Source organism: Suricata suricatta, chromosome 16 (genome assembly GCF_006229205.1).
Source record: "Suricata suricatta isolate VVHF042 chromosome 16, meerkat_22Aug2017_6uvM2_HiC, whole genome shotgun sequence".
NCBI lineage: Eukaryota > Metazoa > Chordata > Mammalia > Carnivora > Herpestidae > Suricata > Suricata suricatta.
Window position 1 is genome coordinate 57780807 of NC_043715.1, and position 17370 is coordinate 57798176.

Consider the following 17370-nt stretch of genomic DNA (forward strand, 5'->3'; position numbering starts at 1 on the left):
CCAAACAGAAAAGCAAAGTAAAAAATCAAAACCCCAACTTCTATTTCATGTAATTAGACTTATACAGAAATTAGAAGGTTAAGTAACAACTAGTTAATCACCTAATTTCACAGCTATCTGAAGTGGTGATCGTTATATAGCAGCTTATCTATGATACATTCAAGATACATGATACAATTTATTACTTGCCCATAAGCTACAACACAGCCTGCTTAATACCTTTGCTTAAATTCCACCTCTATACTACAATATACTTGAGGTCCATGCATAAAGTAGCTACCTTTTATGTAGGAAATGGATGATTAAGTCTTTGGTGCTGTGAAAGCAACTTCATTTAAACATAACCACCCCCACCACGAAAAAAAAGAAGAGGAAAAAAAAAAGAAAAAAGTAAAGAAAATAATAAGGGAAAAACCCAAGACACACTTCCTATGGGGAAAAAGAAAACCAGCATGTAATTTCTGTCCTTGACTGAATGTATTAAATAAGCAAACTCCCCCAACAAGCAAAACAAGTACTAAATGTAAAAATATTAAAAAACGAAAACCCTCTCACATGCATAAATGAAAGATTGCACACAGAGAACTCATTCCAATGTTAGTATACGTGCTGCCGAAGCGAGCACTTGAGGCAGGAATGGTCTTGACGTGATCAAAGACCCAGATGAAGACCAGTGAGGCCAGAGCCCGGGAGCGGCGGGAGCTGGAGGCAGAACCGCACAGGCCTGGTAAACGCCTCTTTGGACGTCCCGGGAGGCCTGAGCGAAGTCACAGGCGGAATGAGCAGGTGTGGCGCCGCTGAAGCTGCGAGGGTCCAGGGTCCGCAGGGGCGCGGAGCCTTCGTGAGGGTGCGGAGAGGAAGCGGAGGAGGGAGCAGAGGCCCGGTGGTTCCGCATCCCCTTCCTACTCCGGTAGGATGTTCAGCGCAGCCCAGCCAAGCCCGGTTACCCTCAGCTCACTGACCAGAGACCTGTGCTGAGCTGGTGGTGGCCAGCACCCCAGAGCCACAAAACTCTGGGGCTCAGTGAGTGTCTGAGCCTGGACATGTCTGAATAGGAAGCCGCTCTTCCAGAGGCTGGGTCCCGGGAGGGCCAGGGGGGTCATGAGCCTCCCGGGTGCTGGAAGCCTGTCCCCAGCTTGGGTCTCGCTAAGTCCATTGTGCCAAGAGCAAAACCGAAGAGCCTGGAAATCTGACCACCTGGCCAGGCTTACCTGGGCCCAGAAGGCCCTTCAGCTCGAGCTCTCTGAAAAGAAGGGGTTAAAGCCTTCGGCCCCTTTGTCCTTGGAACCTCAGCTTGCATCCCACCCTGGAATTTTCCTCTGAGCTACAAAGCCAGGCCAGCTGCCAAGCCATATATACATCGCAGGGTAGCCTGGCAACCCGGCGCTCTTTCTGGGCAGGCTCACAATGTGGTCACTGTTTTGTAGACGCCAGGTTCCAGATGGAAGAAAGACTTTAATCCCCAGCTTCAAGGCTGTTTGGCACATTTCACTCCTGAGATCCCACTCAGGCCAGCTTTCGCTCTGACTCTCCAACGTGGCCATTTTGTCACATTCTGTTTCTGATGTTTTAGATTTTAATCCTTTGCAGGCTGGGCTTGTGTAGAGAGGGGAGATGGAGACCGGCCCTGAAGGAAGTGTAGGCTCACAGGGGCAGGCCCTCCACGTTGCGGGGAAGCACGAGAGCAAAGTGGTAAATAGGCGAATGAGAGGAGAGAAGGTCAGCAAAGTTAGCGGGAGAGCCTCAACGTCTTGGTCGATTTGGGAACACACATCCAAAAGCCACAATGCCAGATTTCACCTTCAGACAAATCCAAAAATTAAAATACTGATAAAGGCCGGGGCGCTCAGACACGGTGAGTGAGGGTTTACGGGCATGACCTCTTGAAGGGGGATTCGGTGGGACTTACCAACAGTTTGAACGTGGGGGGCCTGCTTGGCTCCGTCGGAGGGTCGTGCAGCTCTTGGTCTCGGGGTTGAGTTCGAGCTCTGTGGAGTGTGGGGATTACTTAAAAATAAAATATTTAAAAAGAAACCAACAAAACATTTTGAATGTGCGTAAACCCTGAGGCAGAAAACTTATTTCTAGTAGTTAATCCTACAGGACTCACGGCAGCGCACGTGGTAGTTGAGAACGGCAGAATGAGCAGCTACTCTGGTGGGTCTGTCCATACGGGAGCAACAGAACAAGCTATGTGACAGCCCTGTTGTGATGTCGTGACATGCTGTCTGACGGCTTAATGCAGAGCTGTGTGCGTTTGGGCACAGAAAGTTGTCTGGGACACACTGTTGAGTCAAAAAAAGAAAAGCGGGCACCTGGGTGGCTCAGTCGGTTAAGCATCCGACTTCGGTTCAGGTCATGATCTTGCGGTTCGTGAGTTCAAGCCCCGCGTCGGGCTCTCTGCTGACAGCTCGGAGCCTAGAGCCTGCTTTGGATTCTGTGTGTGTCTCTCTGTCCCTCCCCTGCTTGCGCTCTCTTAAACACACACACACACACACACACACACACACACATTAAACGAGAAAAATAAAATCCTGTTGGTAAACAGTATGTAGAGTCTGAATTTGATCCTATTTTTAAAATGTGTGTATGTGTATACTTACCTGATTTACTCATATATTTGTATACACAAAATTTCTGGAAGGAAACAAAAATAGTGGTAGTGGTTGGCATTGTGGGATAAAAAGTGTGCAGGATAGACTGTTGGTTCAAAAAGCAAGGAAAGTAAAGTGGCCGTACAGCATATAGAATATGATTTCTTCCCTATAAAACAGAAACTACATGTGTGTGTGCACATATATCCTCTTGTGCAAAAAACTTCAAGCAGGAAAAAAACCAAGAAAATTAGCATTGGCTCTGTGGAATGGCGAGAAGGGGGTGGCATATTTCCATAGTTTTTCTTTCCGTGTTTCTGTAGAGTTTGAAGTTTCTCAAAGATTTTGTATTATTATTTTTTTAATTAAAAAAAATCTTTAGGGACACCGGGGGGCTTAGTCAGCTAAGTGTCCGTCTCTTGATTTCGACTCAAGTCGTGATTCCGTAGTTTGTGAGATTGAGCCTCACTTCAGGCTCTGCTGACCGCGCACAGCCAGCTTGATCATCTAGGTCCCGCTCTGCCCCTCTCCTGCTCTCGTGCCCTCCCCCTCTCTCCCTCTCTCTCGACATAAATAAGAAAATATTTTTAAAGAGTTTTAAAAATTCTTTAAAAATACCTTTCAGAAACTATCGTAATCCTACCTCCCTAACATCAGTATTTTTAAGCATTTTCTATATGAATCTCTTTCTTTCTCTCACACAACTATGTCACACACAGAGAAGTATGTGTGTTTCTGGATATTATGTATTTACTTGTGTAAGGATATTATATAGTTGCTGACGTAAGAGAGATATACATAAGTGTGATGTCGGACAGACGAGAGAGGGGTGGGTGCTTGGATAGGTAGGGGTGCTAATATTTTTGAAGGCTCATCACGTGCCCGGGCCATTTGAACACGCAGCAGGAGAAGAGACTGGCAGTTATAACTGGAGGTTCAGGAAGGCTTTAGGGGGCTGTTGGCTGTCAGTTACGCAAGAGCCAGGGGCAGGTGGACCAGGCTCAACTGGGAGCCATGGCGATAAGAAGACATGGATGGATCTGAGAGAAATTCAGAAATTCAGTTCTGGAAAGGATGCGATGGAAAGGGGCAGGAGAGGAGGCGCTTCTGGCCAGAAGCAACGGGGCTTGGCTGCTTGCCGGGTGAGGGAGGAGGGGACCAGGGATGACCCTGTGGTTGAAGGGATGGTGATGCAGATGCTGAGGGGCAGCTCTGGGTAGGGGCGAAGGGGGGCAGTGCCACTTTTGGCCTGGAGCTTCCCAGGCTCAGAACTGAGAAGGACACAGTCTAGCCGTTCCTCAGCAAGTCAAACGTAGAATTACCAAGTGACCCAAATGTTTCACTTCTGGTGTGTGTGTCCAAAGACATGGGAAACGGATGCAGAGAGGAGTGTGCACCCCCACGTTCGCGGAAGTGTTATTTGCAGTCAGCAAAGTGTGGACGTGGCCCAGGCATCCGTGGGCAGGCGAAGGATAAGCAGCGTGTGGCTGTGCGTACGGTGGGCCTCTGTCCAGCCCTGAAAAGGAGGTTCGGCCACGTGTTTACAGCACTGACGGACCTTCCAGACGTGACACTAGGTGCGGTGGGCCAGCCACACGAGACTATCACCGTATGGTTGCACTCACCGGAGGGGTTGAGGGTACCTGAATTCATAGAGACAGAAAGAGGGATGGTGGGTGCCAGGGCCCGGGAGGGAAGAATGGGGCGCATCGTCTCCTGGGCACAGGGCCTTTCATTTCATGAATGTGTTCAGTACCCCTGGGCCGTGCGCTTAAAAACAGTTACAGTGGTAAGTTTTGTGTTATGCATATTTTGCTGCCATTAAAATAAACTAAAAAAGGAGTTGAGGAAAGAGGTCTGGCCAGGAGTGGGGATTTGGGGCAGCCTCGAACATTCACATTCGCGTCATTGTGCAGACACAAGTCTCCTCCTCTCCTGGGGGAATGCCTGAGTTTCACGCGGGCAGAGCGGCTGGCTGTGTGGTGTGTATGTCACGTCCTTCTTTAGTGGCTCACCAGACCCCGGTGTCCTGTGGTGGCGGTGTAGCAAATCGTTCTACGGTATCAACGTGTCCCCAGTAGAACACGCGTTTGTTTACTCGAAATCCAGCTGGGCTGGGGTGTCCCGTATTTGTGTTTGCTGAGTCCGGTGATCCTGTCTTCTCTTGCTTCTTCGAGGTCTCTGCCGGAATGCCATCTCCCCACACAGCTCCCCACTCGCCTGTCCCTAAAGAACAGCCCCTTCACCATTCTCGAGCTCCTTCCCCAGCTCCATTGCTTCTCGCCACCCCTCCTGACCTCACCCCTGCCTCCATCTCTTTGCGCATTCTCTGTTTCCCCTGCTACGGCATCACAGGCATGAAGTGAGGGAGTTTTGACCGCTGGATCGCTGTTGATCGGCACTGCTTAGAACCGTGCTGGGCACGTAGGAGACGTCCACACAGTGTGTCGGATAAACCTAAAACGCCCAGCTTCCTCTCGCTACATTAAAGCCCACAGCCCTGCTGATAGTTTTCAGCTAAGAACAAGTCAAGACTGCCAAGATCATGTGCACACACGTGTATCCAGGCAGCTGCGTCCAAGGACATGATTAACCGCTAAGCCCCTCTGGATGGAGGCATCGCCTGGTCAGCACATTCTCCTCCCAGTAAAGCGGCTGGAAGCCCGCTGATGTTCAAGAATCCTCACCACACCCCGTGCGAAGCTAGTCCTCTGGTCCTTCCAGTAACCAGGATTCAAAACAGGGATTAAGAGACGTCCATCTGGGGTGGCAGGCTGGGGGCAGTGGCCTGAGAGCAAGGGTTCCGAGGTCCATCAGTCCGTGGTACTGGGGCTGGGGCTGAGAGAGAGCTGCACATCTCCTGTGGTATTTGTGGCTGGGCTGTGCCCTGAGTTGAGTTTCCTTGGAAGGAAGGAAGATGAGGAAGGCTGACCCGGCCCCTCACATCCTTCTGCTGGAAGCAATACGAGTCCAGGCTGACCTCAGCGGTGTGTGTGCGATAAACCTACCACAGTAACCTGCATGAGCAAGGGCTTTCTTCTTCTTCCGTAACTGCAGATGAAGCACTGCGACTCAACGGCTTCATCAAAGACCCAGGCCCATTTTCTTTTCCTTCCTCACCTTTCATAGTCTAAGGTTGTCTTCCTTATGGTCACAGATGGCTGCTGCACTTCCGGACATCACATCCACCTTCTAGGCACGAAGCAGGGGGAAAGGGCAATGCCTCCTCCTCCGGAAGGTTTGCTTTGTATTCAGGAATGGAAGCCAAAATGGTGTTTGCTTGTCTCATTGGCCAGAAGTGGCTCACCTGCCCCATTCATGCAGCTCTAAGAGATTTATGGAGAGGTAGGTATTTTTAACTGAGCCATATGGCCGTGCTACACAAAATCAGAGTTTATTATTACTTAGAGAGAGAGGGAGAGGGAGATGGATATTGAATAGGCAACCAGAGTGCCTGGACAGTTAGAAAAGAAAGAGTAGAGGATGAACAAGGTCACAGAACCCAGAAAGGCTCTGTCCTTCATGGACAGTGGAAGACTTTTCACCTTCAGGGTCAAGGCCTGGGGGAGAGTGGGAAGGGAATTTATACACTCTTCTCTACCACATGCCTGGCCTTTTCCTCAGTGGTCTTGAACCCTCAGCACCATCCACTGATGGGAGATGCCCTCCTCCCCTTTCTACAGACCGCAGGAGTTCTTACGGCTGCGAAGTGTTGTCGCTGTTGCAATTTCTTGAAGTTCCTTTGAGTACAAAGTAAACGCACCCAACACACAAAGATCAGAAAAGGAGACAAGAATACCCATTAGACAGTGAATTTTCCTACCGTCCGTGCCTCGCTTGCCTGGCCGCCCTCTCCAGGGACGGTCACCAGTACCCACGGCAGGCCGTCTTCCTTCCTGGCTGCCTCTGTGTTTGCGGATTGGCCCACTCGCCAAGATTCCACCCCCAAATCGCCGCTCGCTGAGTTTCCAGTCATTGGTGCACATGGCAGAGTGGCAAGAAGTGGAGGTCCCTCCACGTGACCGCTCCCAGCTGAGGCTGAGCGAGGTGACCATGCTCCGCTTCCTTGTTTCAGCCCTCGTGCCCTAAATGTCATCCTTTCCGGGGCCCCATCTGCGAGGCCCACACGCCTCCGAAGCGCGTTTTCGAGCGGCCAGCACAGCTAGCGACTGCGTTTTCCCCCTGGGCCTGACTGCCGAGGGGAACTTCGAGGTTTGGTTTGCTGACCGCCTCGCCAAGCACAAGGGGCCAGCAGGCGGTCTGCGTCCTTCCATCTGTCACCGCTCAGATTATCTCCCCGCCTCCTCAGCCTGGAGAATGGCCAGGAAGGGCAGCCTCAGTGGCACGTGACCCGAGTGCAGGGGAATGGGTTTGCGCCAGGATGGCGGACTAGAGGTCGGTGCAAATCCAGACGGAGCAGTGGGACTCCTAACACGTGGCGGTTTCCAGAGGCGCATCGGGGCTCATCAGCCTACGATGGGATTTTCCCTCTCGGCTGCAAGACCAGGTTGGATTCCAAGAAATATATACATCGCGGCGTAATTAAGCAAGGGAACGGCGCTCTTGGAGCCACGGTGCCATGTGGTCAGAATTTGGGAGACATCTACTTCCTGACGGTAAACAGAGTGACACGCACAGTCTGTTCTGCAGTTATTTCGCCGGACCTGCTTTTAGTCAGTGTCTCTAATTTTCAGGTTCTGACAACCTTGTTTTCTTTTCCCTTCCTTCTTAAAAAGTGACATAAACCAGTATTTGCTCTTATTTTTTCATGTGCCAGGTTCGATTATTTTGAACTAATTTATATGCCCTCATGTGTTCCATAAAAGTAAAAAGCAAACCTTTTTTCTTCTGTTTGTTAATCACCAGTCACAATGAATAAGACCTTACCTAATAGTATTTGGTTTTGTCCTCCAACTGATAAAGGCTCCCTTTTCTTTTATTCTTTTTTCTTTCTTTTTTTTCTTTTCTTTTTTTAAAGCTAGACAGGGAGAAGAAAATTGATGTGTGGGAGATGGGTAATTCTGTTGGCTTTGGATCATCCCGTTTATGTTGTTTACAACATCAGAATGTCCCTCTGGGCAAATTCCTACAGGAGGGTCGTTTATTAGGGTGTCTGCTCTGGGAGTCTGCAGTTTGTCACCGTGTTTGATGCTCTCGGGCAGAGATAAGGCGGCCGTGGAAGTCTCTTGTTCATACTGCGATGGGTGTGTGCTAACAAATTCCAAACGAGGAGGGGATAAATCATCTCAGACTTAGGATACCATTCAAAGTGGCTTTATAGGACTTAGAAAGTTGATTTCTTAAAAATGTTTCTCTTTTACTGTTTGTATTTTTAATTATAAAGATATTAGGTATTTTTAATAAAGAATATTAATTTCCCTTCAGTGTTCCAAGTTGGTGTGACAAGACTTGCTTGGTGTTCTGCATCTTTCTTCGTCTGCTGCTTGAGCAGCCCGTGGCCTGGTGCAGCGCTTCTCATTATTTACTTGAAACTGCTCCTTAATCCTCTCTGCCTGACCTGTTTTAATTCTGCACACTCCTTGCCGATCCCTATCCAGCTCTGATCAGGGCACGGGGTTTTATCAGACTGTGTCTTTCCAGGGGCTCGAGGGGCTTTCCATCGCCCTCCTTCGTTTCTGCTGTCAGGTGGTTGTTCAGTGGAGAAGAAATTCATTTCTTTACTTTATTATTTATTTAGAAAGCATGAGCAGGTGGCGCCTGGGTGGCTCAGTTGGTTTAGTGTCCAGCTTCGGCTCAGGTCATGATCTCGCGGTTCGTGGGTTCAAGCCCTGCATCGGGCTCTGTGCTGACAACTCAGAGCCTGGAGCCTGTCATTGGACTCTGTATCTCCTTCTCTCTCTGACCCTCCCCTGCTCGCACTGTCTCTCTCTGTCTCTCAAAAATAAATAAAAAACATTAAAAAAAAAAAAAAGCACGAGCAGGGGAGAGGGGCTGAGAGAGAGAGAGAGAGAGAGAGAGAGAGAGAATCTCATACCGGCTCCATGTCCAGCACAGAACCTAACATAGGGCTCAATCTTGTGAGATTGTGACCTGAGCCAAAATCAGGCAGATGCTTAACTGACTGAGCCACCCAGGTACCCCTTTCAGTTCATTTTTACTCCATGCCTACGGTATTTCTGGCCAGGGAAGATTACATCCCCTGAATGTCAGTTCTGACCTGAATCAATTCCATCCGCAGTCACTCAGTTAGAAATTTCTACTGGGTCGTTTGGATCGCAATGCACATTGGCATCTGATACCTATTACAACTCGGCACTGCACCAGAACTTTCCCTTTAACACCTCTTTTGGGGAAATCATTGTCCCCAAAGTAACTTGTTCCTAAGTGTCGATTCACTGAGAGCCACTGCTCCAAATGATCAGATTCTTAAACCTTCCCCATTTGCTCCTTCATCCCAATGTTTGTCTTAGAAAATCAGTTTGACACATTTTACTTATTGAATCGGTTTCCCTTAGCACGTGTTTGTTCTTTACCAGGTGCAGTTCTGGTATTGAGATTAAAATGGTAAAACAGCAGAAGTTCCTGTCTTTATGGGGCTTCCAGTCAAGTGGAGGAAACAGGCAAGAAACACACAAATAAATATATATTACTTAGTAGTATGGGTGCCACATTAGGCAGTCATAAAAACATGTAGTGTAAGGTGGTAAGAAAAGGCAGACAAATAACATAATACAGCATGGTATAATAAAATATAGTATATAGCATAGTATAATATGTGATACAGTACATAATGTAATATGTAATAAAATAGCACATAATACAATACATAATGTGATATAATATGTAACGTAACAATATAATGTTATATATAATGCAATATGTAATATTGTATGTAGTAAAATGTGTATAATATGCAATATAATGTACAACACACTACACTGTATGTAATAATATACAATCATGTAGCATATGATCATGCAATATAAATACACTCTAATAACACAATATGACACAATGCACCCTGTACCCAGTCCCACCGTATGTAACAAAATGACAATGTAACGCAACATGTCAGCCAGCCAGAGCAGAGGGGTGTAGAGGAGAGGGGAAGAGCTATTTGTGCAGAGTCGGAAGCCTCCCCCCTCCCCAAAGCACGGACAGCCGAGCTGAGCCCTGAAGGATGTGATCAGTTCTGCCATGGCAACATCTGGGGTAGAGCAGAGAGGACAGCCGGGCGGAGGCTCCATGTGGAGACGTAGAGTGTGTTCTAGAAGTGGAAGGGGGTTTGGGTGACGGGAACGGAGCGGGCCAGCAAACAGTGGGTGAGGTCCGAGCAGACTGGAGACCAGCACAGCTCACCCAGGACCTCATAGGCACGAGTGACGAGTCTGCATTTAATTCTGAGCACAGCCGTCTTGTTCTAAACACCATGTCTTGTTCTGGGGACGTCTTACCTGCAATTTGGAAAGGCAGCCCTGCCACGGTGCGGAGGGATCGCCTGCGTGGGGAGTGGGGACCGGGAGCAGGAGGACAGCTGGGAGGTTTCGCTGGAGGCCCCGGGTGGGAGAGGCTGGGGCCTCGGACTAAGATGGCGCCCCCCCCAGAGGAGGAGGGAGCACTGGTAGGAACCTTGATACATTTAAACAGAGAAGCCAACAAGGTGGGCTAACGACTGCACCGGGGGCGTGAGGGGCAGAAGTCGCGGTGGCCCCGCAGCTGGATCCCCGGGGCTGTCACTTAGGGTGGCGGGGAGACTGCAGGGACAGCAGGGCGTCTTGAGACCCTGAGCTGCTGTCTCAGAATGCCACGGGCTGGGTCACTTGAGTGACAGACATGTATTTCTCACTGTTCTGGAGGCTGGAAGTCCAAGATCACGGCGGGGCCAGCAGGTTGGGCCCCTGTCAGAGCTCTCTCCCTGGCTTCCAGGGGGCTGCCTCCTGGCCGTGTCCTCACAAGGCGGAGACAGCGCAAGGCCTGGTCCCTCTTCCTCTTCTCGAAAGGGCACTGATGCATCACTGGGGCTCTACCCTCATGACCTCATCCAAACCTGCTCACCTCCCAGAGGCCCCACCCCCAGCACCATCACAGAGGGGGGCAGGGGCTTCCACAGATGACTGTCGTGAGGTCATAAACGTTCAGTCCACAGCAGAGGGAGGAGGAAGTCAAGGGTCCCATTTCGGTGATGGCAATTTTGAGGTCTCTGGGAGGTGCCTGCGTGGACATGAAGACCTATGAGAAGTTGGCTGCGTGAGTCTGGAGCTTAGCAGAGAATTGGGATGAAGATTCCAGTTTGGGGAGGATATTGGTTCCCTAGGGCGCTGTAACGAATTGCCAGAAACCCCGTGTCTTAAAACAACTGAGATGAATGTCACGGCCCTGAAGTCTGGAAGTCCACAGGCAAGCTGTGGGCAGGGGTCCGTCCCTCCTGGAGGCTGTCTGGCGCATCTCCCAGGGGTGGCGGCTGCTCCGCCCCAGCCTCTGCCTCCGTGGTCACCCAGCACTCCTCCGGAAGGGGTGAGGAAGCCCGAGCAGAGGAGCTCAGTGCCTCGGGAGGAGAGCCGGGGTCCACAGGGCATGGGAACCAGGTGCAGAGAGGGCTGCGAGTGCAGGATGGGCTCCGCACTTCCATGGATCAGACTGAGAACCAACGCTGGTTTCTACAAAGTGGGGGACCCTGGAGAGCCAGACGGGAGTGGGTCAGCGTGGGCAGGAGCTGAAGCCCAATACCAGAGAGTTCGGGAGAGAATGGATGGGAGGGGCTGGGGCAGGAGTGCTGCCTAAAACGGGACAGAGAGATGTCAGCACACAGCCCAACGTGGGGCTTGAACTCCTGGACCTCAAGATCATGACCTGAGCCCAAGTCGGATGCTCAGCTCACTGAGCCGCCAGGCGCCCCGAGAAAGCACTTTTTACCGTTGGGCTGTCATAGCGCGCTGGGAGGTCGGCAGGCCTGGTTGATACAGGAGCGAGAGGAAGCCCCGCCCACATCCTGGAGCAGGTGTCCGGGGATGGCGTAGCATTCAGGGAGAGGGAGGGCTCCGGGAGTAAGTGTCAGAAAGACAGTTTACTGAGCCACCAGTTCACAGTAAACTCATCTCCGCTTCAGGAGTAACTTTTTTTTTCTTTTCTTTTTCTTTTTTTTTTTTCTTTTTTTGACGTTTTGGTTTCATGTCCATTGAAACTAATTTTGGTTTTGCTTTAGCTCTCGTTCCACACGGGGCAAATCTGTCTCAGCTTCATAACCCGATTTGCAAACCCATCCAGATCGCATGTCGCATTGGGTGCGATCCTCATTTGAGGCACAGGATGTCTCTTACACGTCTAAAATCTGTCAGAAAAGCTACGTGACCGTGCTGGGTAGTACAACCTGTCAGTTAAGGTAACTTCAAAAGGCAAAACACAGTCATGGAAAGGGGAGACCTGTCCTATCATTTGTAACATCCTTGACTTTCCAGATCAACAGAGATCTCAGCCAGAGGTCCTCATTTTAATATAAAAAGATCCTCAGATCACATCAAACTTCAGTTTGGCCACGATGAAACGGCTGAACTGAAAGTGAGCCTACACTAAAAGTAAATGACCCTGAACCAAAACACAAAGCTCAGGTGAAATCATTGAAATGTCACGGATGTTTCCAGGAGTTCTTTTCCAAATGGGATTGCTGCACCTGTCAGCAAGAGTTAAAGAAACACGTTTTTTGTGGGGGTGGGTGGGGACTAGATGAACCCAGTAAATTTGGCCATTTAGGGAATTCTCCGTGCAGCAAAAAAAGTGGTTATTGGAAGAACTGATTTCAGTGAATCAACTTGGAGCTGGTAAATGTCTAAAAATCGCATGTCTCATGCTTGGGTGTTGGTCTTCAAATTATCTTTAAAATGTTTCGATGTGTCTCTATGTGCATCTTCTCTACGGGTGATATACTTCCTGTAAGATAAGGAAAGAAATACCAAGGAACAGAGACTAGATCTGGATTTGGTTGTTTGGAAAGAAGTCGATAAGGCTTTGCAACAAGGTTCAGTCATCAGACAGAGTCTCAGCAGATCTGTGGGCCATGGAAACTGGCCCCAGCATAAAAGCAAGCCGCTGCTCCAGTGACATGCACATGGCAGTGAATCAGGCCAAGGAGTGATGTTTTTGAATGCACAGCCTTATGTGTCCAGCGTTCAGGGCCCCCCTCCGGCCCTGCAGTAAACAGACTTAAATCCACTCTCCATCACATCCTGTTCATGTAACCTGTTTTTCCCTTCAGTTGTTTGCTTTACAATTTTCATGTTCTAACAAACTTTTCTTTGTTATATATACATATATAAACATATAACTGTGTGTGTGTGTGTGTGTGTGTGTGTGTGTATATATATATATATATATATATTTAAAAGTTTATTTATTTACTTTGAGAGTGAGCGAGCACAAGCAGGAAAAGGGCAGAGAGAGAAGAGAGAGACAGAATACCAAGCAGGCTTCACACTGTCAGCGCAGAGCCCGATGCGGGGGCTCGATCCCACAACCGTGATATGACCTGAGCCAAAATCGATAGCCATATCCTTAACCAACTACCACCCTAGTGCCTCACTTTCTTTCTTTAACACATGCACACATGCACGCAAACAGAAACTTGTATTTGTTTTTATTTATTCAGGGGCTACCTTTAGTGGTTCTCAAATTATTATACATTCATGTACATTCATGTACATGTTCCCTTAAAAAAAAAGCATCGTTGTTTCTTCTGGTTTCAGTCACAGAGGTTAAGAAGTTTCTTTTTTAATTTTTTAAGTGATTATTCAGTTTTGAGAGAGAGAAGAGATAGAGCGTGAATGGGAGGGGCAGAGAGAGAGGGAGACACAGAATCTGAAGAGGCTCCAGGCTCTGAGCTGTCAGCACAGAGCCCGACGTGGGGCTTGAACTGTGAACTGCAAGATCGTGACCTGAATCCAAGTCATACACTCAACTGGCGGAGCCACCCAGGCACCCTAAGAACTTTCTTTTGAATTTGACTTGATTGTTTGACAGAGAGATGGCTTGTCTGGATCCCCAGTTTTTCAGATGGATGGACCCAGGAAAAGTAGCTACTATTTTGAAGTTGGTAGAATTTGATTATTTATTCTTAGACTCTGACAGATAGAAAGCCATCTAAAACTCCAGTTTTTTGCTTGTTTAGGATTTCAGAAAGTATGTACTCCCTTGAGTTGCTAGCTTTTGTGACCATTCAAGTATATGGGACCTAAGTACTAGGAATATAGGCAGGATTTTCAAGGGTTTTCATGTCTGTGCCGCGGGATTCCCTGAGAATCATGCTAACAAACTGCAAATAGGGGCACCTGGGTTAAGTTGGTTAAGCGTCCAACTTTGGCTCGGTCATGATCTCGTGGTTTGTGGGTTTGAGCCCCATGTCGGGCTCTGTGCTGACAGCTCGGAGCCTGGAGCTTCTTCAGATTCTGTGTCTCCCTCTCTCTCTGCCCCTCCCCTATTTGTGCTCTGTCTCTCTGTCTCTCTGAAAAATAAACAAACATTAAAAAAATTTTTAATTAAAAAAATTGCAAACAAAGCCCTGTTCAAAACACCAAAAGAAATCAGCTCAGTGTTTTTATTCAGAACCAGTTGGCTCTATGAGTTAATACATTTATTCAAAAGTTTTTGTTTCGTTTTTAATTCAGAATCACTCTGTGCTTGTTGTAACAGAACACACTACCATGGTAAACCCTTGGATTGTGAGCTGCCTCTTCTGTGAGGGTTCCTCAAGACACGCCAACATTGCTAATACATTTTAACTCGATGAACGAGTGACCCCTTGCAATACAGTAGGACATGATGCCCAGCGTCACATGATCACAACGGAGCCAACGGCTCTTGAAATTCGCTTTGATATATGAGTGCTTTGGAGTACAAGCATGTTTCCGAACAAGCTATGCCTGCAAACCAAGGTTTTACAAAGGACAACGGGGTGGCCCTGGCTCTCCCACAGGCACCCCTGCTGTAACTGTTACAGTGTTTTGGGTGTGCTTCTCCTTTCGTGGAATCTTACCCCAGCCTCATTTCTGATTGGTTTTTCCCCTAGTTCTTTGTTTTCATCACTTAGACCTGATTTTGTAGCGATCAAAACTAGGAAGAAGTGGAGGTTTTTTGGGTATACATAATGACTGTCAGTCCAGCATAAAGTTTTCCATTTTAAATGTTTCCTTCAAGTTTTGAACTTGCATCTGTGCCCGGCTGCCATCGGTGCTGCCGTGAACTGAATGAATGAGTGTCGCGAACCAGGTGCTGTGCTGCGTGCTGACAGACCTTTTAGGTAGGAGTCCCGAGGAAACGCTGGAGGTGGCCTGTCCCCCCCCCCCCTGCACACGAGGAAGGTGAGGTCCTGAGGCGCGAAGTGACCCGCCTCACCACACGGCTGTGGGGCGGAGTGCGGCTGACGCTGGTTTGCACGCACAAGAACACCACTCAGGGTTCTGGTCTGTTTCGATGTCTGTCGTGTTTAGGAATGCCTCATGATCTGGGCACGCGGCCGGCTCCGTCGGTGGACCCTTGCGACTTGATCTCAAAGGCGTAAATTCGAGCCCCACTCCAGCTGGGCGTAGAGATTACTTAAAAAAAAACTCATAAGCATGTTCCCGTCTCTTCATAATTAATTTCTTCATTAAAAACATACTGATGAAAGACTGCTGTGTGCGAGGTATGGGATATAGTCACTACTATCAGGGCGTGGCCGCGAGGGGGACCAGAATATGCCACCCCAAAATGTGCCTCTTTCGGACGTGGGTTCTTTTGAGCTGCCGCGGAGAGTGGCAGATGCAGGGAGAGCTGCACCGCCCGGGCACCAGCTCGCCGTCTCCCGCTCACTGCTCTTCTTCACAGAGAAGGCGCTGCCCAAAACGGGCGAGCAACCCCCACTCAGCTACCCCGTTCGCCGCCCTCGGCTCGCCCTTCCGGAACTGGCTTCCGCAGCCCAGAAGCCACGAACCCTTAACTTTTGTTAATATTTAAACCCGAGTTCTGAGCAGCCCCTGGGTTCCTCACCCATCCTCGGGTGCTTCTGTGTGTGTACACATGCGTGAGTGCGAAATGCACCATTCATAAACTTCTGTGTGTTTTTGTCTTGTGAACCTGTCTCTGGCTGGTGTCACTTGCAGGGTCCCCTTGGGAAACCTCGGGGGTAGAGAAAGAGGCTCTTCTCTAGCTGACACCACGGGTGGCCCTGGAGCCCTTGAAACGTGGTTTACCAGACTCCAAATAGGCTCAGCTACAAGTTTAAAGTGTACTCTAGATCTCAGACCAAAAATGACAAAAATACTGTAAAACATTAGTGGTGTCTTTTATATGGAGGATGGACTGAAATGATACTACTTTGGAGACACTGTGTTATATAAAATACATTATTGAAATGAACGTGACCTGTTTCTTTTAAATTGTTTAAGTTTAAAAAAATTGGGGGGGCACCTGGGTGGCCAGTCAGTTAAGTGTCCGACTTTGGCCCATGTCATGATCACACTGTCCGTGGGTTGGAGCCCCGCATCCGGCTCTGTGCTGACAGCTCAGAGCCTGGAGCCTGCTTTGGATTCTGTGTCTCCCTCACTCTCTGCCCCACCCCCGCTTGTGCTCTGTCTCTCTCTCTCAAAAATAAATAAACATTAAAAAATTAAAAATAGTTTTTAATGTAGCCGCTGGAAAACTTAAGGCTCAGGGTCGGATCCGTATCTGCTGTGGACGCACTGCCCTGGCCCCGACTCCCGGTACACTTTTCTGCCCCAGGGAAACAGCCCAGGCAGGTCTGCCGCGCTGACGAGCAGGAGTGGGGACGTCACCGCAGCCCGGGGGCCGGCTGGGAGACTAGTTTGCTGGTGTGCAGCGCTGAGCGCAGTGTGCGGGAACACCAGGTTCACGGAATTCTTGCATTCCAGACGCAGAGGCGGAGGCAGGTGGTGTTCACGGAGGACGGCTCAGCGTGGTTGGTACGTTCGCAGAGCAGCGTGACCACCAGCAATGTTAGAACGCGCTCCTCACCCCAGAGAGAAAGTCCGCCTGTACTGTGACCTCCCGGCCCGCCGGTCCCGGGCAGTCACCCATCTGGTTTCGTCTCTGTAGGCGTGTTGATCCCTGGTACAAACGGAGTCCTCCGCCGTGTGGTCATTCCGGACCAGCCTCTTCCTCTGGGCGTGGTGTCGCGAGGGCCCCCGCGGGTGCTGGCTGCTGCGGAGGCTGGGTACCACGAGGCTGTGCGGCCAGCCCGCGTCCTGTGTGTCCGCTCGTCCTCGCCGGCGCTGCGGCGCTTCCGGTTCCTGGACCAGCACTGCCGTGCACGCGCATGGGCAGGTTTTGCTTCGAGCCCCCGTTTTTGAGTGTGGCTGCTAACTTTGTAAAGAGAGGGACAGATGAGGAACGCGTGCAGGTGCACACACCCGTTGTCCGCGGAAGCGGGGATGGGTTCCCACGGCAGGTGTCCGCGCACACCCACCTCGTGCCCGCTGAGCGCCTACCGCACTGCGGGAGAGGACAGTGAAGCAGCGGGAGGAGCCCCGCCCTGCGCGCACGCGCACACCCTCGCGAGGCGGGAGCAGCGCGTTTCCAGATGGAGTTGGGGCTCCCTGCGGGTTCGGTTGGTTGAGCGTGTGCTCAAGACTTCATGGGTTCTGGCCCCATATCAGGCTCTGAGCTGACAGAGGAGAGCCTGCTTGGATTCTCTCTCTCTCTGCTCCTCCCCCGCTCACCTGTTCTTTCTCTCAAAAATTAAAAAAAAAAAAGTTTTTTGATTATTTAAGATGGGGTTTGTACAGGGCATGGCAGAGCAGATGAGGGAAGCCCAGACAGGGTTGGGCCATCC

At 49.8% G+C, this 17370-nt stretch overlaps 2 long non-coding RNA genes across 4 annotated transcripts; one reads left to right on the forward strand and one right to left on the reverse strand.

Annotated features, from left to right (window-relative positions):
• Window positions 1-1316: 1316 nt before the first annotated feature.
• LOC115280120 lies at window positions 1317-10548 on the reverse strand. 3 transcript variants are annotated; one of them, XR_003903662.1, is made up of 3 exons: window positions 10010-10548; window positions 1910-1988; window positions 1317-1800 (listed from the first exon to the last, which is right to left on the reverse strand). It is a non-coding gene; the product is annotated as an uncharacterized LOC115280120 (long non-coding RNA). The 3 variants fall into 3 exon arrangements; XR_003903661.1 differs by having other exon boundaries at window positions 1910-2007; XR_003903660.1 differs by lacking the exon at window positions 10010-10548 and adding an exon at window positions 2111-2274 and having other exon boundaries at window positions 1910-2007.
• A 164-nt stretch (window positions 10549-10712) lies between these two features.
• Window positions 10713-15327, forward strand: LOC115280132. Its single transcript, XR_003903678.1, has 3 exons — window positions 10713-10802; window positions 14739-14902; window positions 15032-15327. It is a non-coding gene; the product is annotated as an uncharacterized LOC115280132 (long non-coding RNA).
• The last annotated feature ends 2043 nt before the right edge of the window (window positions 15328-17370 follow it).